Below are 8,381 nucleotides of genomic sequence, written 5' to 3'. Positions count from 1 at the left end.
ATCCTCTTTAGAGGAAGAATACTCATAAGAGCTCATGAATGGCAGAAGTAAATTCAATGGAATCTCTATGGTCTCAGTGTGAGCCTTAGATTCCCATGGTTCCTCATTAGGGAACTCCTTGGAGGCCAGTGGACGTCCATTGAGGTCTTCCTCAGTGGAAATCACTGCCTTTCCCTCCTCTATGCATTCGGCCATGTGGGACGTGTTTATGGCCTTGCATTCTCTCTTTGGGTTCTCTTCTGTATTGCTTGGGAGAGTACTAGGAGGGAGTTCAGTAACTCTCTTACTCAGCTGACGCACTTGTGCCTCTAAATTTCTACTAGAGGATCTTGTTTCAGTCATGAAACTTAGAGTGGTCTTAGATAGATCAGAGACTACAGTTGCTAAGTCAGAGTGGCTCTGCTTAAAATTCTCTGTCTATTGCTGAGAAGATGATGGAAAAGGCTTGCTGTTGCTAAACCTATTTCTTCCACCATTACTGTTGTTGAAGCCTTGTTGAGCCCTCTGTTGGTCCTTACATGAGAGATTTAGGTGATTTCTCCATGAAGGATTATAGGTGTTTCCATAGGGTTCTCCCATGTAATTCACCTCTTCCATTGCTGGGTTCTCAGGATCATAAGCTTCTTCTTCAGATGAAGCTTCTTTGGTACTGCCTGTTGCTGCTTGCATTTCAAATAGACTCTAAGAAATCATATTGACTTGCTGAGTCAATATTTTGTTCTGAGCCAATATGACATTCAGAGTATCAATCTCAAGAACTCATTTCTTCTGATTTATCCCATTATTCACAGGATTCCTTTCAAAGGTGTACATGAATTGGTTATTTGCAACCATTTCAATGAGTTCCTGAGCTTCTACAGGCGTCTTCTTCAGATGAAGAGATCCTCCAGCAGAGCTGTCCAATGACATCTTGGACAGTTCAGACAGACCATCATAGAAGATACCTATGATGCTCCATTCTGAAAGCATGTCAGAAGGACACCTTCTGATCAATTACTTGTATCTTTCCCAGGCTTCATAGAGGGATTCACCTTCCTTCTGTCTGAAGGTTTGGACTTCTACTCTAAGCTTACTCAATTTTTGAGGTGGAAAGAATTTGGCCAGAAAAACACTGACCATCTTTTCCCAAGAGTTCAGGCTTTCCTTAGGTTGTGAATCCAATCATATTCTAGCTCTGTCTCTTACAGAAAAGGGAAAAAGCATAAGCCTGTAGACCTCGGGATCAACCCCATTGGTCTTGACAGTGTCACAGATTTGCAAGAATTAAGCCAAAAATTGATGAGGATCTTCCAATGGAAGTCCATGGAACTTGTAATTATATTGCATTAGAGAAACTAATTGAGGCTTAAGCTCAAAGTTGTTTGCTCCAACGGCAGGAATTGAGATGCTTCTCCCATAGAAGTCAGGAGTAGGTGCAGTAAAGTCACCAAGCACCTTTCTTGCATTGTTGGCATTGTTGTTTTTGGCTGCCATGGCTTCTTCTTGTTTAAAAATTTCTGTTAGTTCCTCTCTAGAGAGTTGTGCTTTAGCTTCTCTTAGCTTTCTCTTCAAGGTCCTTTCAGGTTCAGGATCAGCTTCAACAAGAATGCCTTTGTCCTTGCTCCTGCTCATATGAAAGAGAAGAGAACAAGAAAGTATGGAATCCTCTATGTCACAGTATAGAGATTCTTTGAGGTGTCAGAGGAAGAGAAGAACGGAAGGATGAGGTAGAGAAGAGGGAATTCGAACGTATCAATGAATTGCACATTGAGGAGGTGTGTTAGTCCCTTAAATAGAATGTGAGAAGGGGGGAAGAATTTTCGAAATAAAAAAAAATTTAATTAAAAGAGATTTTGAAAAATTGGTTGAGGATTTTCGAAAATTAAAATTGAGAAAGTAGTTAAGTGATTTTGAAAAAGATTTTGAAATTAGAAATAAAAAAGATGTGATTGAAAATCAACTTTTTTTTGAAAAAGATGTGGTTGAGAAGATATGATTGAGAAAATATGGTTTTAAAAAGATATGATTGACAAACAATTAAAAAGATTTGATTTTTAAAATTAATGCCTTGGCTAACAAGGAATTTAAAAGATATGACTCTAAAATTCAATTATTGAACCTTTCTTAACAAGGAAGAAATTTTTGAATCAAATCACTAATTGTTAGCAAGGATTTTCGAAAATAGTAAAAAAAATGGAAAGGATTTGATTTTGAAAAGATATGACTGAAAAGATATGATTTGAAAAAGATTTGATTTTGACAAAAAATTATGAAAATTTGAAAAAGATTTGAATTAAGAACAAAATCTTCCCTCTTGTGCCCTCCTGGTATTCTGGCGTTTAACGCCCAAAATACTACCTTTTTGGGCGTTTAACGCCCTAGCTTTAAATGCCAGTTTTCCTTCTTCACTGGGCGTTTTGAACGCCCAGCTTTTTCTCTGTAATTCCTTTGCTGTATGTTCTAAATCTTCAATTCTCTGTATTATTGACTTGAAAAGACATAATTTTAAAATTTTTTTTTGAATTTTTAATGATGAGAAACAACAAAATGAAACTAATCATGGAAAACTAAGATCAAAATGAACAATTCATACAGGACACCAAACTTAGAAATTTTCATGTTAGAGACACAAAGAAATTGAGAATGCATATGAAAAATAACAAAACACGCAAAACAAGAGAAATTAAAGATCAGAGCAAGGAAATCATCAAGAAAAACTTGAAGATTAATAAAGAACATAATGCAAAAAAAAATGCAATGAAGTAAATAAAACATGCAGGACACCAAACTTAAAAATTGACACTAAACTCAAACAAGAAAAATAAATTATTTTTTATTTTTATGATTTTATAAATTTTTTGTAATTTTTCAAAAATTAATTGGAAAAAGGGAAAATAAGGAATTCAAAATTTCTAATGAGAATTCCAGGAATCATGCAATGTTAGCCTAAAACTCTGGTCCAGGAATTAGACATGGCTTACTAGCCAGCCAAGCTTTCAGTGAAAGCTCTAGTCCAAAATACTAGACATGGCCAATGGCCAGCCAAGCTTTAGTAGATCATTACTTTCAACAGCAAGATTGATAGAAATCAACAAGCTCTTGTGATGAGAAGTTGAAACCTTGGTCCAAGAGATTAGACATGGCTTTATAGCCAGCCAGACTTCAATAGATCATCATGAAATTCTAGAATTCATTCTTAAAAATTTTGAAGAACAAACACAAATTTTTATTTGAAATATTTTTCGAAAATAAAAAAATAAAAAGCTTAAAAATAAAATAAAAATAAAATTACCTAATTTGAGCAACAAGATGAACCGTCAGTTGTCCAAACTCGAACAATCTCCGGCAACGGCGCCAAAAACTTGGTGCACGTAATTGTGATCTCTAAAATAGCGCCAACAACTTGGTACGCACGAATGTAATCTCAACTCTTTGTCACAACTCCACACAACTAACCAGCAAGTGTACTGGGTCGTCCAAGTAATAAACCTTACGTGAGTAAGGGTCGATCCCACGGAGATTGTCGGCTTGAAGCAAGCTATGGTCATCTTCTACATCTCAGTCTGGCAGATTCAAATGGTTATGGAGAATTGATAATTAGAATATGAATAAAATATAAAATAAGATAGAGATACTTATGTAATTCATTGGTGAGAATTTCGGATAAGCGTATGAAGATGCTTTGTTCCTCCTGAACTTCTGCTTTCTTATTGTCTTCATCCAATCATTCATACTCCTTTCCATGGCAAGCTGTATGTTGGGTATCACCGTTGTCAATGGCTACCTCCTGTCCTCTCAGTGAAAATGGTCCAAATGCACTATCACCGCACGACTAATCAGCTGTTGGTTCTCGATCATGTTGGAATAGGATCCATTGATCCTTTTGCGTCTGTCACTATGCCCAACACTCACGAGTTTGAAGCTCGTCACAGTCATCCCTTCCCAGATCCTACTCGGAATACCACAGACAAAGTTTAGACTTTCCGGATCTCAGGAATGGCCGCCAATAATTCTAGCCTATACCACGAAGATTTTAATCTTAGATTAGAAACCCAAGAGATATACACTCAAGCTATTGCAAATAGAACGGAAGTGGTTGTCAGGCACGCGTTCATAAGTGAGAATGATGATGAGTGTCACGGATCATCACATTCATTAGGTTGAAGGGCGAGTGAATATCTTAGAGAAGAAGTAGGCATGAATTGAATAGAAAACAGTAGTACTTGTATTAATTCATGAAGAATAGCAGAGCTCCACACCTTAATCTATGGGGTGTAGAAACTCTACCGTAATAAATACATAAGAACAAGGTCTAGGCATGGCCGTGAGGCCAGCCTCCAAACGTGAACATACAAGTTCCAAAGATCAATTCAAAGATGAAAATACAATAGCAAAATGTCCTATTTATCAAGAACTAGTAGCCTAGGGTTTACAGAAATAAGTAAATGATGCAGAAATCCACTTTCGGGCCCACTTGGTGTGTGCTTGGACTGAGCATTGAAGCTTTCACATGTAGAGACTTTTCTTGGAGTTAAACGCCAGCTTTTATGCCAGTTCTGGCGTTTTGACACCAGAATTTTTATGCTGACTTGGAATTCCGGGTTGGGCCATTAAATCTCGAGCAAAGTATAGACTATTATATATTGCTGGAAAGCCTAGGATGTCTACTTTCCAAAGCAATTGAGAACGCGCCAATTGGGGTTCTGTTGCTCTAGAAAATCCACTTCAAGTGCAGGGAGGTCAGAATCTAACAGCATCTGCAGTCCTTTTTCAGCCTCTGAATCAGATTTTTGCTCAGGTCCCTCAATTTCAACAAAAAAATACCTGAAATCACAGAAAAACACACAAACTCATAGTAAAGTCCAGAAATATGATTTTTATTTAAAAACTAATAAAAATATAATAAAAACTGACTAAAGCATATTAAAAACTACCTAAAAACAATGGCAAAAAGCGTATAAATTATCCGCTCATCAGCGTCCGCACAGAACTCTGTTTCTGTAACATTTTTAAAGCCTCTAAGGCACCAACCATGATATCAATCAAAGTTTTTCAAGCCCAAAACACATCATTTTTCAAAAACACATGATCAAACATAAAATTCAACGAAATTCAACCTAGAATCTAATCAAACTAAGCTAAGTAAAGTGACAAAATTCAATAAACAAAAGCTAAAAGAGAGAAGAGATGAAAGGATATTATCATGGTGGGGTGTCTCCCACCTAGCACTTTGGTTTTAAGTCCTCAAATTGGACTGTTGGTTGGAGCTCGTGTCATGGTGGCTTATGCTTCCACTCATCCTTGAGTTGCCAACCATGCTTGCTCTTCAGAAATCCTCTGGGATCCCACACAAAGTACATCAAGCTCTCAAGCAACCTCAAGCAAACAATTGGGATCCAAAATTGATTGTTGTAGAGTTGTATGCCCGAATCCCACACTTTGATTTCTCTATCATCCTCTTGTTGACTTTCACTTGTGCCCTTGGATGAACAACCTCTCTAAGCACCCTTGAAGCACCCACTTGAATGTTGGACTCCTCCAAATTGGACCTTGCACCATTTATGCCTTGAATTCCTTTGACAACCAAATTCCACTCCTTCACTACTTAACACTCCAAGAAGCACCTTAAGTTGGTGATCCGTTTCTAATAGAGCATATTGGTATGGGGCTATGAAGCTCATTGAAGTTATTGTTACCCACTCGAATTGCCCTTGGGTTGGAATCACTCTTGTAAACTCTTGCACGTATGTCTCCACTTCTTGGGTAATCACCTCTTCCTCACCACTCTTTTCTAGATCTTCCCTTTCTATCTCAAACTCCAAGGGGAAAGCTTCCTCAAGAGCATTGAGGGGGTTGACCAAGGTGTACAAAAAATCATTGGTGATGGAATCCACTTCTTCATCAAACTCCCTTAACTCTACATTTACCTCTTCTGGTTCACTAGTTCTACCTTCCTCCTCTTTTTGCAATTTCTGTCCTAGCTCTTCTTCTTTCCCTTGAGGCTCCATGTTTTCCTCCTCTCTACACTCCTTCGTTGCTCCTCCACATTCCTCAAGGGGAATGTCTTGATTGCTTGAGCGTAGTAAGGTGATGAGAGGATAATTTATACACTTTTTGGCATTATTTTTAGGTAGTTTTTAATATATTTTAATTACTTTTTATTATATTTTTATTAGTTTTTAAATAAAAATCACATTTCTGGATTTTACTATGAGTTTGTGTATTTTTCTGTGATTTCAGCTATTTTCTGGTTGAAATTGAGGGACTTGAGCAAAAATCTGATTCAGAGGCTAAAAAAGGACTGTAGATGCTGTTGGATTCTGACCTCTCTACACTCGAAGTGAATTTTCTGGAGCTACAGAAGCCCAATTGGTGTGCTCTCAATTGAGTTGAAAAGTAGACATCCTGGGCTTTCCAGCAATATATAATAATCCATACTTTGCCCGAGATTTGATAGCCCAAACCGGTGTTCATAGTTAGCCTAAAATTTCTGGCGTAAAATGCCCAAACTGACACCAGAATTGGAGTTAAATGTCCAAACTGGCACAAAAGCTGGCTTTTAACTCCAGGAACAGTCCAAGCACGAAAAATCTTCAATGCTCAGCCCAAGCACACACCAAGTGGGCCCTGGAAGTGGATTTCTGCATCATTTACTCATTTCTGTAAACCCTAGGTTACCAGTTCATTATAAATAGGACCTTTTACTATTGTATTTTTATCTCTGGAACACATTATGTAACTTTTATGTTCTGACACATCCTTAGGAGGCTGGCCACTCGGCCATGTCTACCCTATTTTCACTTATGTATTTTCAACGGTGGAATTTCTACACCCCATAGATTAAGGTGTGGAGCTCTGCTGTTCTTCATGAGTTAATGCAATTACTACTGTTTTCCATTCAATTCAAGCTTATTCTTACTCTAAGATATTCATTCGCACACAAGAACATGATGAATGTGATGATTATGTGACACTCATCACCATTCTCACTTATGAACGCGTGTCTGACAACCACTTCCGTTCTACATGAAAACGAGCTTGAATGCATATCTCTTAGCCTCCTGGTTCACGATGCATGGTTGCCTCTCCTGACAACAGAGCCTTCCATTCTGTGAGATCAGATTCTTCGTGGTATAAGCTAGAATCAATTGGCAGCATTCTTGAGATCCGGAAAGTCTAAACCTTGTCTGTGGTATTCCGAGTAGGATCTGGGATGGAATGGCTGTGACGAGATTCAAACTCGCGAGTGTTGGGTATAATGACAGACGCAAAAGGATCAATGGATCCTATTCCAACATGAGTGAGAACCGACAGATGATTAGCCGTGCGGTGACAGCGCATTTGGACCATTTTCACTGAGAGGACGGACGGTAGCCATTGACAACGGTGATCCCCCAACATACAGCTTGCCATGGAAAGGAATATGAATGATTGGATGAAGGCAATAGGAAAGCAGAGGTTCAGAAGGAACAAAGCATCTTCATACGCTTATCTGAAATCCCACCAATGAATTACATAAGTACTTCTATCTTATTTTCTGTTTTAATTATATTTTAATTATCAAAATCCCATAACCATTTGAATCCGCCTGACTGAGATTTACAAGAATGACCATAGCTTGCTTCAAGCCGACAATCTCCGTGGGAACGACCCTTACTCACGTAAGGTATTACTTGGACGACCTAGTGCACTTGCTGGTCAGCTGCACGGAGTTGTGTGAAAAGTGTGCGATCACGATTTCGTGCACCAAGTTTTTGGCGCCGTTGCCGGGGATTGTTCGAGTTTGGACAACTAACAGTTCATCTTGTTGCGCAGATTAGGTAATTTTATTTTAATTTTAAGCTTTTTATTTTTATTATTTTTATTTTCGAAAAATTTTCAAAAAAAAAAGAAAAAAAATTATTCTATGTCTTCAAAATTTTTAAGAGCGAATTCGAGAGTTTCATTGTGATCTATTAAAATCTGGCTGGCTGTGAAGCCATGTCTAATCTTTTGGACCAAGGTTTCAACTTATCATCACAAGAGCTTGTTGATTTCTATCAATCTTGCTGTTGAATGTAATGATCTGCTAAAGCTTGGCTGGCCATTGGCCATGTCTAGTGTTTTGGACTGGAGCTTTCACTGAAAGCTTGGCTGGCTAGTAAGCCATGTCAAATTCCTGGACCAGAGTTTTAGACTAACATTGCATGATTCCTAGAATTTTCATTAAGAATTTTGAATTTCTTATTTTCTTTTCCACAATAATTTAAAAAAAATATAAAATACAAAAAAATTTAACAAAATCATAAAAATAAAAAAATAATTTGTGTTTCTTGTTTGAGTATAGTGTCTATTTTTAAGTTTGGTGTCTTGCATTTTTTTTCTTTCATTTTTTGAAACTTTATGCATTATGTTCTTCATTG

The 8,381-nt window shown here is 37.6% G+C and overlaps 1 non-coding gene across 1 annotated transcript; it reads left to right on the top strand.

Annotated features, from left to right (window-relative positions):
• Positions 1-963: 963 nt before the first annotated feature.
• On the top strand, positions 964-1,071 carry LOC148568124 (small nucleolar RNA R71). Its single transcript, XR_015881996.1, has one exon. It is a non-coding gene; the product is annotated as a small nucleolar RNA R71 (small nucleolar RNA).
• The last annotated feature ends 7,310 nt before the right edge of the window (positions 1,072-8,381 follow it).

This window comes from Arachis ipaensis, chromosome B4, assembly GCF_059453495.1.
Source record: "Arachis ipaensis isolate K30076 ecotype BB chromosome B4, ASM5945349v1, whole genome shotgun sequence".
Taxonomy (NCBI): domain Eukaryota; kingdom Viridiplantae; phylum Streptophyta; class Magnoliopsida; order Fabales; family Fabaceae; genus Arachis; species Arachis ipaensis.
The sequence above is the reverse complement of the archived record's forward strand: the minus strand, read 5'-3'. Positions and strand labels throughout refer to the sequence as shown.